The sequence below is a fragment of the Lissotriton vulgaris genome, chromosome 5 (genome assembly GCF_964263255.1).
Source record: "Lissotriton vulgaris chromosome 5, aLisVul1.2, whole genome shotgun sequence".
NCBI lineage: Eukaryota > Metazoa > Chordata > Amphibia > Caudata > Salamandridae > Lissotriton > Lissotriton vulgaris.
Window position 1 is genome coordinate 35,089,279 of NC_141693.1, and position 17,248 is coordinate 35,106,526.

At 50.4% G+C, this 17,248-nt stretch overlaps 1 protein-coding gene across 3 annotated transcripts in view; it reads left to right on the forward strand.

Moving 5' to 3' along the window:
- PPP1R10 (protein phosphatase 1 regulatory subunit 10) overlaps positions 1-17,248 on the forward strand; it is a 230,592-nt gene that overhangs the window by 172,718 nt on the left and 40,626 nt on the right. The window contains exons 1-2 of one of the 3 annotated variants that reach the window (XM_086920715.1): positions 8,122-8,237; positions 8,355-8,580. The exons of 1 other annotated variant lie outside the window; for it this stretch is intronic. The gene's annotated coding sequence lies outside the window, so the exon portion shown is untranslated. Of the gene's footprint in view, positions 1-8,121; positions 8,238-8,354; positions 8,581-11,933; positions 12,018-17,248 lie in introns of those variants that run through there. One more of the 3 variants, XM_086920717.1, reaches the window with a different exon arrangement.

The window sequence follows — 17,248 nt, forward strand, 5'->3', positions numbered from 1 at the left end:
CTTCTGGGTATTGAAGTCCCCGCACGCTCGCAGCCCCGCTGAAGCCTCAAGCCCGTTACCGCCTTGCCGCCTCTGCCAAGCAGTGCTCCTCTGTGATGGTCAATGCCCCGTCACCCACGGGCGAGAAGTGGGCCTGGTGGGCTGGTGCGCTGCTGTGTCTCGCTGGAAGAGCCAGGGATTTCCGCCAACAAACGATCAGGTGAGTGTCCCACACGCTAAAAGTGAGGAACACTTTTAAAGAGCCTTCGAGGGGCGGGGGCGGGCCAGCAGGGAGAGCGGACCGGAAGCTAGCCGTCGGTCTTGCAGGGACTTCTGGGTATTGAAGTCCCCGCACGCTCGCAGCCCCGCTGAAGCCTCAGGCCTGTTACCGCCTTGCCGCCTCTGCCAAGCAGTGCTCCTCTGTGATGGTCAATGCCCCGTCACCCACGGGCGAGAAGTGGGCCTGGTGGACTGGTGCGCTGCTGTGTCTCGCTGGAAGAGCCAGGGATTTCCGCCAACAAACGATCAGGTGAGTGTCCCATCTTTAAAAAAGGTTGCAGGAATAGCCCTGGGAACTACAGGCCCATTAGTCTCATTGACTCTTCGCAGAAAGTGGCGGGAAAGGTGCTCCTGGGGCGTATTCTGCATTGGTGCGACGAAAATAGAATACTGTCCGACTATCAAGCTGGGTTCCGTACAGGAACAGGAACCGTGGAGCAGGCTTTTAGGCTGGCCCTTATTAACTGGAAGGTGGTGGAACTGGGCAAGGGCAGTCTTTAACTAGCCTTTATCGACTTGAAGACTGCCTTTGACCTAGTTCCACAGGGGCGGTTGTGGGAGGTTTTACACAGCCTGGGGATGCCTCCCTATTTGTTATCTCTGTTTATCAAGCTGCATGAAGGAAACTTCGCTCAGGTACGGTGGGGGAGCAACGGTGAGACCACGGAGAAGATCCCAGTGTTAAGGGGTGTGAGACAAGGGTGCGTGTTGGCCCCCACCCTGTTCTCGTTGTATGTTAATGGGGTGGTTGACTATCTTCAGAAGGAACCGGCTGACGCCCCATGTTTGGGGGGTGTACGAGTGCCGACTCTGCTTTTTGCGGACGACACTCCACTAATTTCAAAAACCCCCCAAGGATTGCAGAAACTACTCAACCGCTTCCAGGACTTCTGTGCCGCTCGAGGTCTTGTCATTAATGTAGACAAAACGAAGTACCTAATTCTACATCCCCCGAGGAAGCTCGGAAGCCCTCCTGTTCTCAACTCTATACCGCTGGAGAGAGTACCCCAATTTGATTATCTGGGTTTTCGTTTAACAGATAGCATGAGCTGGTCCATGCACATAGACAAAATGCTTCTAAGTCACAAGAGAGTGGGTGGCGCCCTGTTGAGAGAATTTCGGGAGTCACCCAGACATAGAATAGCGCCAGTCCTCGAAATATACAAGGCTAAAGGTGTTTCGTCTGCCCTATATGGGGCGGAGATATGGGGACATGAAAACCTGGACTCATTGGAAAAAGCTGAGAATAGGTTCCTGAAGGACCTCCTTTGTCTCCCCTCAAGTACACCAACAATTCCCGTACTATTAGATACGGGCTGCAAGAGCATTAAAAACCAAGCACGTTTACGTCCGCTCCTATTGTGGTCCCGGATCTGGAGGGTGGAGGAACTGAAATCCTATGCAAATGGTTTAACTGAGATAATGAATATGGGCGGTTGGGCCAAAATCAAATGGCTGAGGGATACAAAGAAACTGTTATATGACCTTAGCCTTGGTGAACATTGGAGCGCAAAAACGTCACCCCCAAAAGAAGTCTTGAAGAAACTATATTGGGATTGGGCTGCGGGTCAGCTAATCATGAACTCTTCCCATTGTAATTCCACGAGATCTTTTTTGCTCCTAAAGGACATGACAAGATACGAGTCCTACTTTGATTTTATCACCCTCCCAGCCGACAGGGCACTGTATTTTAAATTTAGAGTGGGCACTCTCCCAATCGGAGCTTTAATATCGAAATGGAAATCTGGTGCTTCTTTGTCTCCGTTTTGTGCCCATTGCCCCACTAGACCTGAAACGGTGGCTCACATTATGTTTGAGTGCCCGGACTATCTAAATCCAAGGAAGTACTGGCTCAAGCCCCTTTTTTCCAACATGGGAACACGCAGTCACCTGGTTGCCCTTCGCATTTTAATGTCAGATACCTCCCCCGTTATTGTTTGTGGTGTCTCCAACATTTTAAAACAATTCTGGTTGATTCGCTGCAAGAGGCTGGCAATTTCTGTTTAATTGTACTCTTAATTAATTTATTCGGGAGCTTACCCGCTTCTTAACTTTTTTATGATGAATGTATTGACTTGCTGCATGTCTTGAAATGTCTTTTTATTGTATGTAATTGGCTTTCAAGATATCTTGTATATCGAATAAAAGCTTTCAACAACAGCTACTAATTTATACATGCATAAGCACTGATGTGGGTTAAAAACAGATGAAGATAGAAACATACACCAGGTGGTTATGTACGCCCCCCCCAAAGTACAAAAAATAAGAGTTGCTGTTTTTCTGGGGAGTGGCATACTCTTCGTTGCTTATATGGATGCTGTCAGTGCTGTGCCACTATAAATAGTTATGTTTTGGAGTATCTGTTCCCACGTAGAGTAATGTACTTCTGCTGAACAGTGCCTGATATATTGAAAATCGGTTCATTAAAAGTATTGCTTGCTTTTGAACAGGGCAGGCACTTCGCAATTGAATATATAAGGTTTTATAGCTAATTACCAGTTCTGCCCCATTTAAAGTATTGCAATCTTTATTTCAAGCAAGTGTTTGCGGGTAGGACCCACCAACACTTATTTTAGGTACTTGCACTTATTTTTTCTTAACATAATTTGATCCCAAGTAAAAGAGAAAATACAAAAAGAGAAAAGAATGAGGAAAAGAAAAACTGAAAAATAGTGACAAAGGGAGAAAAAGGAGGAAAACGAATGTGAAAGTGTGAGGTAAAGGGGAAGGGAGTTCTGGTGGTGAATGCGAGAGGCATGAGGTGAAATCAAGACAACGCAGCCTAAGTATTCACCGCCTCGACCTTTGACAGCAATGATCCCGTTCTTCTGAGAAATCTTTAGCACCAGCACTTTTTTATTTGACAAATTAAGCACTGTAATCATACTCTGCTGGTACTGGAATGTCGAGATATCTCTCAGCCATCGTCTTTAACTTTAGCAAGAGTTGAGATCCAATATACTCAGGAGTTACAGTGAAGGTTTCATTGGTGGTTACAGAAAATTCAACAGCTCCATTCTTATGTAAAACCTTGAACGGAGAATTGCTACTTTCATGATTCAATTCATCCTGAGTGAAGGCTTTGCCTATGAATCGTTTTGCATCATATACGGTGTTCTGGGGATTAGCATCTGCGAGATCCAAGGCATCATATCCTGCATATACGTCTCCTTCTGTGAATGACACTCAGCTTGGAATACTGTGATGGCCGCTTTCACCGGGTATGACCTCCTCTTCACCTGTGCCATGCTGGAACACCCCAACAGAACAATATGTTGTCCCAAGATCAATTCCAATCACTCTTGGTGTAGGCAGCGGTAAATACTGTTGTGCAAAATATCCGGCTAACATAAGAGCCAAAACTGCAGATCCCAGTGACTCGTACTATCTGCCAACAAATGTAGTCTGCCACAAAACACTTTTACAACGCCTCAATAACATCGGAATCAAAGGAAAAGCACTTGAATGGATCACCTCGTTCCTCACCGGAAGAACCCAGAGAGTCCGTCTTCCACCATTCACGTCAGAGGCCTCTGAAGTCATCTGCGGCGTACCACAAGGATCCTCACTCAGCCCCACCCTCTTCAACGTATACATGAGCCCCCTCGCGGCCATCGCACGCCAACACAACCTCAACATCATCTCTTACGCGGATGACACTCAACTGATCCTTTCTCTCACCAATGACCCCAGCACCGCCAAAACTAACCTACATGAAGGAATGAAAGAAGTTGCCGAATGGATGAAACAAAGCCGTCTGAAACTGAACTCAGACAAAACAGAAGTCCTCATCTTAGGTACATCCCCATCTGCATGGGACGACTCCTGGTGGCCGGAAGCCCTCGGAAAAGCACCCATCCCGACAGACCACGCACGGAACCTAGGCGTCATCCTGGACTCTTCACTTTCAATGAACAGACAAGTCAGCGCCGTATCCTCTTCCTGCTTCAACATTCTTCGCATGCTCAAAAAAACATTTCGCTGGATCCCCTCCGACACAAGGAAAACAGTCACCCACGCTCTGGTCACGAGCCGACTGGACTATGGAAACACCCTCTACGCAGGTACTACCGCAAAACTCCAGAAGAAACTCCAACGAATCCAAAACGCCTCAGCCAGACTCATATTAGACATCCCACGCAACGAACACATCTCTGGTCACCTTAAAGACCTCCACTGGCTACCCGTCAATAAGAGGATCACTTTCAGACTGCTTACCCACGCACACAAATCACTCTACGACATCGGTCCAGAATGCCTCAACTCACGACTGTCCTTCTACACCCCCTCCCGCCAACTACGTTCTTCCAGCCAAGCCCTCGCCACTGTACCTCGCATCAACAAGACCACCATGGGAGGCAGATCCTTTTCATACCTGGCTGCTAGAACATGGAACTCACTCCCAGCTTACCTTCGCCTTACCCAGAACCACCTAGCATTCAGAAAGCAACTTAAAACTTGGATATTTGACAAGTAATCCTCCCCCCTTCCTAAGCGCCTTGAAACCCTCTGGGTATGTAGTGCGCTATACAAATTCTCTGACTTGACTTGACTTGTCCACTAAATGCACGGATGGTCCGTGAACTCCGCTTGCTCTCCGTCGTCGGTAGCTGATGTATTAAAAACGTGACGTGTAATAAAAGTGTAGTGTAATTTCTCGCTTTGTCATTAATTCGTAGAGCTGAAATACTTCAGCTGCAGTAGGAGGCAAGCCCTCTGCTATGAAATAAAACGCAAAGGAACAGGACTGTCTGTTTGTTTGCTTTCGGTTTTAGTAGAGGAGAGAGACTTCCTGCCTGCCACTGCAGCTGAAGCATTTTTTAATTAATAAATTAATTGTCGGTTTGTAATGCGCTAGAATCGACTCCCGAAGGAGTATCTCTGCGCAGTAGACCGCTGGGGAACCCGTCCTGGCTTTCCCTGTGAGATGGTCCCTACTGGGTATCTCCAAGGTGAAACCAGGCATCCCCGGCGTATGTGGGGGGCCGTTGTGGAGATGAGGCAAGCTAATGCCCAGAGTTGCCGAGTGTGATCCCTGGTTAGAGTAGGCACCGAGATGAGAATTATCGAGTCCGCTGACCCTGGTCCACGACCCTGCCGCGTCGGGAATTGAACCCTGGTCCCGGGCCGTCCTCTGCTCTCGGGTCTGCCGCCTCTAACCAGTGAGCCACACCACTGGTAACTAGTCAAAATATGAGTTTTTAATTTCGACTAGACATAATATTGAGTAAAAAATATAGAATAGACATAATATCGACTACAAAAATATTGACTAGAAAAAATTAATATCGACTAGAATAGCAATAATATTGAATCAAAAATATAGACTGGACATAATATCGACTAGACAGAATATAGACAAAAATATTGAATTTAAGGTAAATTAATATTAATATTTAATATTTAATGTGTAATATAATTCTGTAGCGGGTTGTGGGTTTATAGGGGAATAGGGCGGGAAATAATTTAATTATAATTAATTAAATGTTATTTTATTTATTGGTATTTATTTAGAATTGTTAAATTATTAATTGGTAATTAATTAAAATAGAATTGCTAATTAATTTTAATTGATTAATTGATACATATTTTATTTTTAGTAATTTTTTTGTTGTGGGTTTATAGTGGAATAGGGTGGGAAGTAATTTAATTATATTTAATTAAATGTTATTTTATTTATTGGTATTTATTTACAATTAATTGTTAAATTATTATTAATTGGTAATTAATTAAAATATAATTGCAATAGACCTGAGAAAATCTACTATGTGTATATATTTGTATTTAGAGATAACTCTAATCACTAGTATATGCAGTAGACCTTTGTACACTATACCATTCCTATGTGACTCTTAGAGTATATCCATTTGTATCTCTTTCTTGAGTGACTTTACCACTTGTACATTTGCAATTTTTCTTTCTGTTTGTATCTCTTCCTTGTGTGACTTTACATCTTGTACATTTGCAATTTTTTCTGTTTGCATCTTTTATGTAGCAGATGTAATCCAAAGTCCTTATGTTTTGCAACTGGTTCTTATGTAAAGCGCTCTGACACCTTGGGGTAAACTTTGCGCTATATATAATCGCATGAAATAAAATAAATTAAACAATTCTCTATAGCCGGTCTGGAGACCCCTCTCTGAAGCAATAATTGGTGGCATGCCTGGACCAGTGTGTAAATATACCACGTTTATACGAGCCGAGAAACACGAAAATAAAATGTACACCGGAAGAAACAATGAACGTAGGCCCAATCCGTGCCAGCAGGATGGGGCCCACCAGGGACACTAGTTCTTGCGTGGGCCGCCCTCCGGCTCAGAGCAGCGTGGGAAGAAATGGAGGGGGAGGGGTCTGAGCCCCTCTGCCTGCCCCCGCCTATACTGAAGGCACATCTCCCACGCACTGTTTCCTCACAGCACAGGCATTTTTTGTATTTATTTATTTAATGAGATTTTATATAGCGCAAACTTTACCCCAAGGTGTCAGAGCGCTTTACATAAGAACCAGTTGCAAAACATAAGGACTAAGGATTACATGCGTTACATAAAAGATACAAAACAGAAAAAAAATGCAAATGTACAAGATGTAAAGTCACACAAGAAGGAGATACAAACAGAAAGATAAATTGCAAATGCACAAATAGTAAAGTCACTCAAGGAAGAGATACGAATGGATATACTCTAAGAGTCACATAGGAATGGTAGAGAGTACAAGGGTCTACTGCATAAACTAGTGATTAGAGTTATCTCTATATACATAGGGAAGGGATACGAATGGATATACTCTAGGAGTCACGTAGGAACGGTAGAGAGTACAAAGGTCTACTGCATATACTAGGGATTAGAGTTATCTCTATATACATCAAAGCAGAGTTCCATTAGGTGGGGTCGGAGGGGGGATGCAGTCACAGCACCAAGGGAGGGTGGGAGGGATACACAGGTATGGAGAAAAGGCAAATCAGAAAAGGGAGGAAACATTTTAGGATCGTCAAGGGGGAAACGAGTGAAAAGGGATGAAGGACGAGGGAATGCACAGCTCCCACGGGCCGGTCTCCTCAAAGCACAGGCCAAGCATTGGAGGGGGTGGGGTTGAGGGTCTGAGTCCCTCCCCCTCCCTGTACTGAGGGCACAGCTCCCACGCACCCGGTCTCCTCACAATACAGGCCAAGGAATGGAGGTCTGTGCCCCTACCACTCCCTGTACTGAGGGCTCGGCTCCCACGCGCCCAGTCTCCTCATGGAGGGGGAGGGGTCTGAGCCCCTCTCTGTACCGAGGGCACAGCTCCCAGACCCTCACCCCCGCCTTGTATTGAGGGCTCGGCTCCCACGCATCTTGTCTCCTCACAGCAGCATGGGCCGCCCCTCTGAGCAGCGCGGGAAGGAATGGAGGGGGAGGGGTCTGAGCCCCCCTCCCGTACCGAGGGCACGCGCACAGGAGGCGTGAAAAAAAGCCAGGGCGCGGGGTCGCGCACAGTCCAGTGCTGTTCGCGCGCCGCCGATGTGACGTCGTCTCAGACCCGTCGCGCGCGTCCACGCGAAGCCGGACCCCGCCTCTATTCTTTCGCCCCAGCAGGTCTTTTCGGTACTTTTGCGGGAGGAGTGAAACCGTCTGCGCATGCGCGCGCGCGCCCCGGGCTCGCGCTATGCGAAGATGGAGGACACTATGAAATGCGCATGCGCGCCTGTGAGAAAAGCTGCGTCACATTGGCAGGGCTCTTTTAAAACCTTTTTCGCCTCCTCGGGGTTGGTTAATATGCTTGAAAGACGTGCACTGCCCCTGCGGTTTTTCGTTTTCAAAACGTAATTTCTGATGAGTAGCGTGACGGGCCCAAGCACGTCCGGTCCGCTGCTCCCGCTGAGCCAATCACCGCGCTGCCAGCCCGCGGTGCGCGCGGCCCCGCGCCGCCGCCTCTTGTGACGTCAGCCGTCAGATAAAAACTGGCCCGCGCGCGCTCCCGCTCATTCTGGGGGTCGGTTTGAGGTAAGTACGGACGCTTCACGGCGCGTGGGAGGCAGGAGGACGCGGGGCGGGCGGCCGCACGGGGGACGCGGCTCCTCCGCTCACTCTGACGCGCTCTTTTTGTCTCATTTCTCGCAGGTTGAATTGTACTTTTGGGGGAAGACGCCGTAAGCGAGTGACAGGTCCCGACAAGCCCCGCCGCCCACAGGACACTGCGGCCGCACGTCACCCCTTTGTTGTTGTGACTGAAACGCTAGCCCCATAGACACGGCCCTGCCGCGAGGCGCCATGGCCTCTTGTGTGTGACCCCACTTTGTGTTTAAGCACAAACCCCCCCACGGCGCCGAAGGACAGAATCTGGATAGTAAGTGTCGACAGTGGATCGGGCAGCGCCCACGACCTGTTTTTTTTTTTTTTTGTCTTCCTAAACAAACATTTTTGGATCCTTTTTTTAAGCGGAGAGAAGTCGGTGGATTCTTGTGCCGGTGCCTGCCCAGGGAGGAGGTGGCGCCTGCTGAGGGGGGGGAATGAGCTCGCGCGGCACAAGATGGCGGCGGCCGCAGCGCGAGGCTCCGGAAGCCGCTCGGCCGCCATCTTGTGGCGCGCGGGACCCGCGGCGGCAGCCGCCATGAGCAATCTGCGCATAAAGATTGCGGCGGGAGGGAAGGAAGGAGGGCCCGGGGGTGAGAGCGGGGCCGTGTGTGTGTGTGTGTGAGAAGCGCTGTGCGGGGGTGCGCGAGAGGGGCGGCGCGGCCTTGTTTCACTTGTGTCTGAGCTCAGTGTATATATATATATGGATATTTCTTGCCGTGAAAGATCAATCTCCAGGCGCCCTGTAAAATGGCGGCCGTGGCCCTAAGATGGCCGCCCGCGTCGGGAGGCCCCGCCCCTGGTGGCGTCTCCTGGGCCCCGTGTCACCTCGGAGCGCTAGGTGCCCCCACCTTAGTCGGGCTGAATGCCCCCCCAGCTCTGCTGCCGCAGTCGGTATTCGTGTCCACTCTGGCATCTCCTGCCCTGAGCCCTCACCTAGTACCCCCTCCATTGCTAATCTATTCCTTGTACCTGAGCTACTACCCATCTCGGTCGGGGGGGGGGTGGGGTGCAGTGTCTTTACTTCTCTCCTACCTTTAACTCTCGAGTGCTCCCACCCCTTGTTCTCGTCCTCCAGCCCTCAGCATTGTACCCCCACTCTTGTACTTGCCCTTGACCCCTCCCACTTCTTGTCCCCTTCTTTTTCTAATGTCGGAAGTATTTGTCCTCGTCTGCTTCCCCCAGTCGGAGCTCCTGTCTGTGCCCTCCTGCAGTCTGGGGTATTTGTCTAGGCCATCGAGCGTGGTGTTTGTGCACCCGCCTCTGATCCCCTCGTCTAGGCACCCCCTTTCGAGCCCCTGTACCCCTTCTTGCTGCCCGAGGCGCCTCTAGACTGGATTCATTGCCCTTCTCTTAACGAGCAGTTATTTACTTTATTTTATATAGCGCGGACCTTTCCCGAAGGCGTTGTTCTTCCTGCCTGTGTCTGATCTTTCTGTTCTCGTTCACTGCCTGTCCTCACCAGTCCTGGCCCCACTCGTCTCCTGCCTCGCAGGGGTGTAGTAATCCACGTCTGCATTGTGAGGACACAACTGCTTTTATTGCCTGTCTGCCCTGCCAGTCTGTTCTCATCAACCTTGTTTTCAGTATCAATGCCTCCTGTCTCCCGTCCACTGCCGCGTGCCTTCCCCTTTTGTTGAGTGAGTGGCTTTGTGTCTTTCGAGTACTTGTTCTCTGGCCCCTTCTGTTGAGTGAGTGGCTTTGAGTACTTGTTCTCTGTCCCCTTCTGTTGAGTGAGTGGCTTTGTGTCTTTCGAGTACTTGTTCTCTGGCCCCTTCTGTTGAGTGAGTGGCTTTGAGTACTTGTTCTCTGTCCCCTTCTGTTGAGTGAGTGGCTTTGTGTCTTTCGAGTACTTGTTCTCTGGCCCCTTCTGTTGAGTGAGTGGCTTTGTGTCTTTCGAGTACTTGTTCTCTGGCCCCTTCTGTTGAGTGAGTGGCTTTGTGTCTTTCGAGTACTTGTTCTCTGGCCCCTTCTGTTGAGTGAGTGGCTTTGTGTCTTTCGAGTACTTGTTCTCTGGCCCCTTCTGTTGAGTGAGTGGCTTTGAGTACTTGTTCTCTGACCCCTTCTGTTGAGCGAGTGGCTTTGTGTCTTTCTAGTACTTGTTCTCTGGCCCCTTCTGTTGAGTGAGTGGCTTTGTGTCTTTCGAGTACTTGTTCTCTGGCCCCTTCTGTTGAGTGAGTGGCTTTGAGTACTTGTTCTCTGTCCCCTTCTGTTGAGTGAGTGGCTTTGTGTCTTTCGAGTACTTGTTCTCTGGCCCCTTCTGTTGAGTGAGTGGCTTTGAGTACTTGTTCTCTGACCCCTTCTGTTGAGCGAGTGGCTTTGTGTCTTTCTAGTACTTGTTCTCTGGCCCCTTCTGTTGAGTGAGTGGCTTTGTGTCTTTCGAGTACTTGTTCTCTGGCCCCTTCTGTTGAGTGAGTGGCTTTGTGTCTTTCTAGTACTTTGTTCTCGGACCCCCCCCCTCCCTTATGTTGAGTGAGTGGCTTTGTGTTTTCTCCCATGTTCTCTGATCCCCGTTTGTATAGTGAGGCCCTGTGTGTGTGTGTGCCTGTCTTCTCCAATATTGTTATGTGACCCCTTTCTTCTCTTAAGTGAGTGGCCCAGTAATAATAATAATATTAATCCACATTTGTAAAGCGCACAATCACCCGTGAGGGTCTCTAGGCGCTGGGGGCCGTAAGGAAGATTAAGTAAGCTATTGCCCAGTCACATGGTGCTGGGGCTAATCTGCCACCGGTGCTAGGGATCGAACCGTGATCCCCAGATTCCGGAGTCAGTCGCCCTAGCCGTGGCGCCACACCTCTCCCAGTGTGTCTTATCCCATGTTATCTGGCCCCTACCGTTAGGGGAGTGTTCCTGTCTCTCTTCTCCCATGTTCTCTGCCCCCCCCCTCTTCTGTTAAGCGAGTGTTCCTGTGAGTGTCTCTTCTCCCATGTTTGTTCTCTGCCCCCTTTCTTCTGTTTAGTGAGTGTTCCTGTGTGCCTATCTTCTCCCATGTTCTCTGGTCCCTTTCTTCTGTTAGGAGAGTGTTTCTGTGTCTTTTCTCCCATGTTGTTCTCTGGTTCCTTTCTACTGTTAGGTGAGTGTTCCTTAGTGTCTCTTCTCCCATGTTCTCTGGACAATTTCTTCTGTTGAGTGAGTGGCTCTTAATTTGTCTATTCCCATGTTGCTCCCTGACCACCTCTTGTTGAGTGAGTGGTCCTTTGTGTGTCTTCTCCCATGTTGTTCTCTGACCCAGTTTCTTCTGTTCAGTGAGTGTTTCCTGTGTGTCTCTTCTCCCAGGTTGTTCTCTGGCCCGTTTCTTCTCTTACGTGTGTGGCCCTTAGTGTGTCTTCTCCCATGTTTCTCCCTGACCACTTCTTGTTGAGTGAGTGGTCCTTGGTGTGTCTTCTCCATGTTGCTCTCAGACCTCCTGGTGAGTGAGTGGAACTGTGTGTATCTGAGGGGACGAGACCAGCCCTGGCAGGCTCCTGATGGCGTTGCTCGGATTGTGCCTGTGGTTGTGTGGGAAGTCACCAAGCTTACCTGGGACTGTCCTTGCCAGGGGCCGCTGGTGTCGAGTTCCCTGTGACCTCTGCAGGTGTGCTGCTGTCTTCATCACTGTGCCAGGCTCATCTTCCTGCGATCACCCCTGTCTGCCTCAGGGGGGCCAACCCTGCACAGCGGAGCCTCAGGCGGCACACCGGCTGAAGCTGAGCCCCTCCGTCTCACCAGGTCCTGCACCCCCACCCCCCCTGCACTCACCTCTGCGCTGAACTAACTTGCTTTGTGTGTTGTAGATGTGAATGCTACTACTGGACCTGCGCTCAGGGGCTCTGGCCACTAAAGCCTGGGTGAGGGGCCTGCGGTGGGTGCACTGTGCCCACTGCTGAGCCCTGCTTAGCTCCTGTACTAAGTAATAGGCATAAGATGGCACCTGTAGTCGCCGCCCATGGCACAGCCAAGGCCGCCCGGTAAGCAAACCACCTTTCTGGACTTCTTGCATTGCCTTTCCATGTCAAGCCGTGCATCCAGGCCCTCCAGCCGAGGTCCTGCTGCTGCAGCAATGTCTTGCGTTGAATTGATTGCTAAGCGCTTATTTCCTTTTAAGTTGGGCCTGCATGCTAGTCGCCCCACTCTGTTCCGCCTTGGCCTAGAGGTGCCCTTTTAGGCCTAGGCAGTGTATTTAGCGTCCAGCTGCAGGTCCAGTGGTAGCATTGCAGGGTCATGGTAGTATTAAACTCAGGACAGATGTTACCAGTCTGTATCGAACTGTTCCAATAAATGGTACACAATGTGTTCAGGTATACTTCATGTTTGTAACTGCCAGGATATCGCTCATCTTCAAAGTTCCTCTTCTTTTAAACTGCAACAAAATAAACACATTTCAATGAGTCTGATGGTTACACCCAGGTAGACTCCTTAACCTGACATAACTTAATTCAGATTGAGAAATGATGTATCAATAGTACTGTAAAGACCCCCACCCTATTCTCCAATACTCCATCTTACTGGGAGGTCTGTGGAATGTGCCAGCCGCAGAACATCATGTTGGTTTTTGTGCTGCAGTAAGGTCAGTGTTGTGCATGTGAATGAGCCAGTGAGCACCGTGACCCATGTCACCATCCCACTTTTTTAACCTTACATTCTGCTGTCTTGCTGTTCGCACAGTGTATTGTATCACATTCCGCAGGCACCACCAAGGTATGCTGGAATTCTGTTGGATCAGCATGCTCCTCTACCTACTGGTGTAGGCCGTGCACCAGCGTGCTCCTCAGTACCTAGTGTGGGTTAATGCTCAGCATGGTCCTCTAAATACTAATGTAGGCTGTACATCTGTATGCTCCTTAGTAACTTCTAGAGTAAGCAGTGCACTGCCCACCTCCTCAGCAACCCTTCCAGAGTAGGCAGTGCGCCCAGCCAGCTCTTCAGCAACTTCTAGAGGGCAGTGCACCACCCACCTCCTCTAGAGCTGACAGGGCACCGCCCACCTCCTTAACTCTTCCAGAGGGGGCAGTGCACCCCGTCAGCTCTTCAGTAAATCCTCTAGAGTAGGCAGTGCACCACCCACCTTCTCATTAACTCTTCTAGAGAGGGTAGTGTACCCAGCCAGCTCCTCAGTAACTCTTCTATAGTTTGTAATGCTCCTCAGTAGCTCTTCTAGAGTAGGCAGTGAACCGCCCACCTCCTCCGTAACCCCTCTAGAGAGGGCAGTGCATCCAGGCAGCTTTTCAGTAACTTTTCTAGAGTAGACAGTGCACCAACCACCTCCTCAGTAACTCTTCTAGAGTGGGCAGGGCACCCAGCCAGCTCTCAGTAACTCACCTCCTCAGCAACCCACCTCCTCAGCAACCCTTCCAGAGTAAGCAGTGCACCCAGCCAGCTCCCAGTTTCTCTTCTAGAGTAGGCAATGCACCACCCACCTCCTTAGTAAATCCGCTTCAGGCAGTGCACCACCCACCACCTCATGAACTCTTTTAGAGATTGCAGTGCACCCAGCCAGCTCTTCAGTAACTCTTCTAGAGAGGGCAGTGCCCAGGCATGCTACCATGTATATACTACTGTAGGCAGTACACCTGCATGCTGTTGAGTAACGCTTCGAGTGGGCTTTGTATTGCCAACCTCAGTTGCTTTGGGCAGCGCAGCATCCACCTCCTCAGTAACCCTTCCAGAGAGGGCAGTGCATCCAGCCGGTAAACATAGTTTACCCTGCATGCGTAACAACTGCGTTATTTCGCATACCGTTACAAGTTATAAGTCCAAACATCTGCTTGCTTTGGGGTGCAGAAGGTGTTTGATTTAAAATCCAACACCTTTCCTAGTGTCCGCACAGACTGGAGCTAAAGTAGTAAATTATACTATTCCATCATTCATCACTCCTAACGCACGTCATTGTTACGACTTGCGTTTATTTATTTTGAAAGTTTTATATAGAGCGAACAAGATCTTTGCAGATATCGGAGCGCTTTACAAATACAGGAGGTAGGAAACAAGAAACATGGGCGAGATTAACAGACTTTTGAGCATAGAATACTTATAACAAGCAAAATAGGGTGGGTACACGGGGTAGCATAATAATTGACTAAAACCACTGATACAAATCGACAATAACAATGCAGTCTTTGTGGCATGCGTTGTTAACTCGTGCGAAAAAACATCACATTCCACCTAGCCATCTCTTCATTAACTCTTCTAGAGAGGGCAGGTCACCCAGCCAGCTCTTCAGTACCTCCTGTAAAGTGGGCAGGGTCCTGCCCACCACCACCTGTAGAGTGGGCAGGGCCCTGCCCACCACCTCCTGAAGGGGGGCAGGGCTCCACCCACCCCCTGAAGGGGGGCATGGCACCACCCCCGGAAGGGGGGCAGGGCCCTACCCACCCACCCCCTCCTGTAAGGGGGGCAGGGCCCCGCCCACCACCACCTGTAGGGGGGGCAGGCCCCTACCCACCACCTCCTGTAGGGGGGCAGGACCCCGCCCACCACCTCTTGTAGGGGGGCAGGGCCCCGCCCACCACCTCCTGTAAGGGGGGGCAGGGCCCCGCCCACCACCTCCTGTAAGGGGGGGCAGGGCCCCGCCCACCACCTCCTGTAAGGGGGGGCAGGGCCCCGCCCACCACCTCCTGTAAGGGGGGGCAGGCCCCGCCCACCACCTCCTGTAAGGGGGGGCAGGCCCCTACCCACCACCTCCTGTAAGGGGGGGCAGGCCCCTACCCACCACCTCCTGTAGGGGGGCAGGACCCCGCCCACCACCTCCTGTAGGGGGGCAGGGCCCCGCCCACCACCTCTTGTAAGGGGGCAGGGCCCCGCCCACCACCTCTTGTAGGGGGGCAGGGCCCCGCCCACCACCTCTTGTAGGGGGGCAGGGCCCCGCCCACCACCTCCTGTAAGGGGGGGCAGGCCCCTACCCACCACCTCCTGTAGGGGGGCAGGGCCCCGCCCACCACCTCCTGTAAGGGGGCAGGGCCCCGCCCACCACCTCCTGTAAGGGGCAGGGCTCCGCCCGCCACCTGTATGGTGGGCAGGGCCCTGTCTGCCACCTGTAGGGTGGACAGGCCCCGCCCACCCACCACCTACTGTGGGGTGGGCAGGCCCTGCCCGTCCGCCACCTCCTGTAGAGTGGGTGGGCTGTGAACCAGCCCACTATTAAATAGTACCTTTCTTGCACAGACACAGTGGGACCAGGCAGCCCTTGTTCTGGGTGCTGGTGTGTACTTTCATTGTGTGGATACAAGGACGGTATGTTCTCTCTCTTCACTAGAAATGAAGAATGATCTCCACTCTTGCACAGACTTAATGCCAGTGTCAACAGTGAAACTTGTCTATTGAAAATTTACCCTTCCGGGGTTATTTTGAAACCAATTCCGTGTTGTTACTGGGGTACACCCAGATAAATGCGGTCCTGTAACCCTCCACCCCGGGTGGGTAGTGCCACGCCAAACGCCAGAGTACTTGCACTAGCTAGATAGACCTCAGAGTGGGCGGGCCCTGTAAGTTCCGCTTTCACACTAGCACAGTGATGTAATACACAGATTTAAACCTGAAATAACGTAGTAGGAGCAGTATGTCCATGTCCAAACAAGTTTCTAAAATACAATAAAAGAAAATGAGACATGTCTAACTGAATAAGCTCTTGCGCTGTTTGCACACGGTAGGTTGGCTTGTGAGAGCTCCATCCAGTAGAGGGGGTTTTCAGCTCACAGACTTGTGCATGTGGTACCCACTCTGAGGGTACCTGTTGGTGCTGGTACCTCGGTCAGTCTCCCCGGTGCCCAAACACCAGGCTGCTCCTGTAACAACTGTTTGTTATCCTTGAACGGTAGGTACGATTCCCACTGAAGATCAGCCAGGAGGGTATTCTGGCGCTGGGCTGGTGAGAGCCAAGCCGGGTCTGGTGGGAATTCAAGAAGTAATGAGTCTCAAAGTGTTGGGGCAGGCCGTTACACGCCTTAGGAGCAGTGTAGAAGAATGCTTGACTTTATGTATGTGTGGAAGTAAGAGTCTGATCGAGATGGGGAGTCTGGAAGGTTCGTATAGGTGGATGCGATTGAGGTGTGCTTGATTAGTGTTATGTAGTGCATTAAAAATGTGGATGAGGACTGCGAGTTGTGCTCATTGGTGTATGAGGAGCCCGTGGAGCTCCTTCAGATGTGATGTCAGTGCGGCGTGGGGGATTGTGAGTCATTCTGGCAGCTGAGTTCTGAATGGTCTGCTGTCTTCTGGTGAGGTTTGTTGATTCTGGCATAGGGGTGTCCTGTAGCCTGGGCTGCTTTGGACCAGGGTGTGCGAGATCGTTTTCTGAGAGCCATTTATACATCCTAGTCCTCTTCAGGATATGGAAGCATGAGGCGGTGATGGTGTTGACTTGGGTGGTCATAACAAGTATGCTGTTTACGATCCAGAGGTTCTTGTGGTAGGTGGATGTTGGTGATCTGCTCTTCTCGTGCATCACTATTTCCGTCTGGTCTGTGTGTTGGCTTGATCCAGCGGGTGATTTCAGTCATGCAGGCGATGAACTTGATCTAGGTACTGGGCCGTGAGCGAGCAAATCGGATGTATGACGTTACAACGCAGGCTATTACAACGCCTGCCTTTACAATGCGGTTTTTACATCGCATACTATTACAACGCATAGTGCTTTTAGGCGCTGGATAGTGAATTATTTAATTTACTATTCCAACTCCAGTCCCCGTGGACACTAGGGAAGGTATTGGATAGTAAATTAAATCTATTCCCTATCCCACCAGCGCAATGCATTGTAATGGTTTGCGTTGTAATGACCGCGTTGTAAAGGCACTGCGTGGTAATAGTTTCGTTGTAAGTGATGTTTCCCGAGCAAATCGGTGTGAAAGGACATCGATATTGTCAGCGCGGATGGATGATGCTGACTACAGGGATAATGTGTGTGTTTAAGGGTCCTTGCTTGTGTGGAATGGTCTTGTGACACTTTCGCGCAGTTGCCCCCAGAT